The following is a 2501-nucleotide window of genomic DNA, read 5'->3' as shown; positions in this document are numbered from 1 at the left end:
CCGCAACCCCCTCCCCTTCCCGTTCCCCCGCCCCGTGACCCACGTCCCGCTCCCTCGCCGTTACCTCTCTCAGGTGGCGGGGGCAGGTTATAGCGCCCGTCGGGGGGCTCCGCTCCGCGCACCCCCCTCCTCCCCGCCTCCGGGCCCTGGTGCTGCCGGGTCGAGCCCCGGTCTCCCGGGACGGCTAGACGGGGCGGGAGCTGGGCACGGAGGGTCCGGCGCGGCGGGCCCGCACGCCCCCGCGGAGGGGCGCGGAAAGGCGGGCGGGCTGCGGAGGGGGGGAGTTGGGGGGGGAAGGCGGGCTGTCGTCGGGGGCCGCGTCCCAGCCGCTCTTCCCCGGGTAACGCCGAGGGCTCGCCGGTCGCCGCGAAGGCTCTGTCGCCCTGCTCGGGTTGGGGACCGTCCGGTAGCCGAGCGGCTACCCCGCAAACTCGGGCTTAGCCTGCCCAGCCCTTCAGGGCGTCAGTGGGAGGGATACCCTAGAAAAGGTCGTTCTTCCTCCGAAATCATACCAAACAAAATAATCAGCGTAAAACTTAAAACACCGCTTACCTGTCCTCGAGCATCTCCAAAATATTCCTTATGGTGCCTTAGCGGGAACGCTCCCAGCGATGCTTCGCCATAATATACCGGTAAATGGACATTCTCCTTCAGTAATAAATCAAACACCATCTATCTCAGATCCTCCTCCCTAATTAGAGATGTTTATTGGAGATGGTGTTTATCCAGCTGTCATGCCGAGAAAAAGCTGTGACATAATTACCTCTGACCAGATAGTCTTTTATATGCATATCTCGCTGACATATAAAGCAATCGGTTTGCATTAAAAACGACAAGATGAAATGTTGATTTTAGCCGATATAATAATATTTCTGGCCATTAAATGAATTGAAATTCAACTTCCAGGCTCTCCATATTACGAATCTCGCGATTTGAACTTTTTTTTTTTTTTTGAAGGAATTAAATGAGCGGCTCCACCAAAGGGATGGGCAGAGGGGAAGGCACCCTGCAAACTTGCCGCGATAAATCAAATAACGCCAGCTCAAAGAAAAAAAAAAGAGCGCTCGACCCCCTCAGCCTAATAACGCGGCTAACGGGAGTCCGAGGGGTTTCTCTACCGCTTCCTCGTGGTTTGCCAAATTTAGCTTTTGCTGCTAATTCAGGAGGCCAGGAGAGCCCGAGGTGGGGGAGAGGCGAGAGCCGGACCCCCCCTTAAACCGCTTTATTTTTAAACCCCGCACCTCGGCGAGGCCAGCGCGATGCGGGGCTGGTTCCCTCGGTTTGGTGGCATTGGCAGCGCCTGCGGAACCATCTGCGCGGGGCTGGGAGAGAGCCCTGATAAGCTGGGAATTACTCTGTAATTGAAAATATATTTTTGGGAAAGGCTGGTTTTACAAATATCAAGGGTGTAGGCTTTTGATCCTTTCTGCCGCCTGTGTTCTCCGGTTGCTAATAAAACTCGCATTGAGCTCCTTAGTGGCTTGATTAACAGGCAGATTAACTGTTACTGGGGTTTTGAACAGCTTGTCCCAATCAATAGCATTTAAAAAGCCCGTCAGGATGCGCTAAGCTTCCACCCCCGCTCCTTTTCTGAAGGCTTTTCGAGCCGGTCCGGTTGCATGACACTTTTCACATATCTATAATCAAAGGCTTTCTCTGCTATATTCGTCTTCCAGTTTCAGGGCGACTTCGGCAGGGTCCAGAAAGCCCCCTCTTTATTTTTTTTTTTTTTATCCCGCCTCACAAAGCTGTGCCTTATGCAAAAGGCCAACATAAAAAGAGGTTAAATCGATTCCAAACTTTTCGCAGATTGTTTATAAACTAGAAAAGCTCCACTTAACTCAGTGTCCTGTGCATTATAGGTTTCAAACACTGTCTCTACATATACAAATAGGCATTAAGTGTCCTGAAGGCAAAAGCATTGTAGTCTAAGACGTCAGGATTTGTGTATCTCTTCAGTTTTAGACCGAACTGGACAAGAGGACTTAAAGCATTTTTCTGGGTATTAAAAAAGGTAGTTTGCAGCCCAGATATTAATACAACGAGACGATACCGGAGTCTCTAACTCAGCACTTTCTGCTTCCAACACCTAACAGAATACGAAAGGGAAGCAAACGCCGCTGCTTTACACAAATCAAAACCCAGGCACGACATCATGTAAAAAAGTGGAAATTATTTTAATTAGGAAATACAACAACAACAAAAAAGCCTTGCCATATATAATAGCTACTTACCTTTTTTACAAAAAAACCTTTTTTTTATTACGGTCTTTTTTTTTTTCCTTTTTGTTTGGAATAGTTACAAAGAAGGGGGGAAGGGGGGGAAGAAAAAACAGCTGCAGAAAAACGCTAGTTACAATAATCCTGTGTGGATTTTAAAGTAGAAATCTTCTAAAGGGTGTCTCAGTCCTTGCCGAGAGCCACGGCCGGGGCCGCGGGGTCCCACGGCGCACCTCGGGCGGGCGCGGGTGTCGCCGCCGCATCCCGCACCCGTGGGAAGGG

The 2501-nt window shown here is 50.6% G+C and overlaps 1 protein-coding gene across 6 annotated transcripts in view; it reads left to right on the top strand.

The window, feature by feature from the left end:
- The window catches only part of PAX6 (paired box 6), a 28306-nt gene that overhangs the window by 237 nt on the left and 25568 nt on the right, over nt 1-2501 (top strand). The gene's annotated exons all lie outside the window — the stretch shown is intronic.

This window comes from Calidris pugnax, unplaced genomic scaffold, assembly GCF_001431845.1.
Source record: "Calidris pugnax isolate Ruff unplaced genomic scaffold, ASM143184v1 scaffold177, whole genome shotgun sequence".
Classification (NCBI taxonomy): Eukaryota; Metazoa; Chordata; class Aves; order Charadriiformes; family Scolopacidae; genus Calidris; species Calidris pugnax.
The sequence above is the reverse complement of the archived record's forward strand: the minus strand, read 5'-3'. Positions and strand labels throughout refer to the sequence as shown.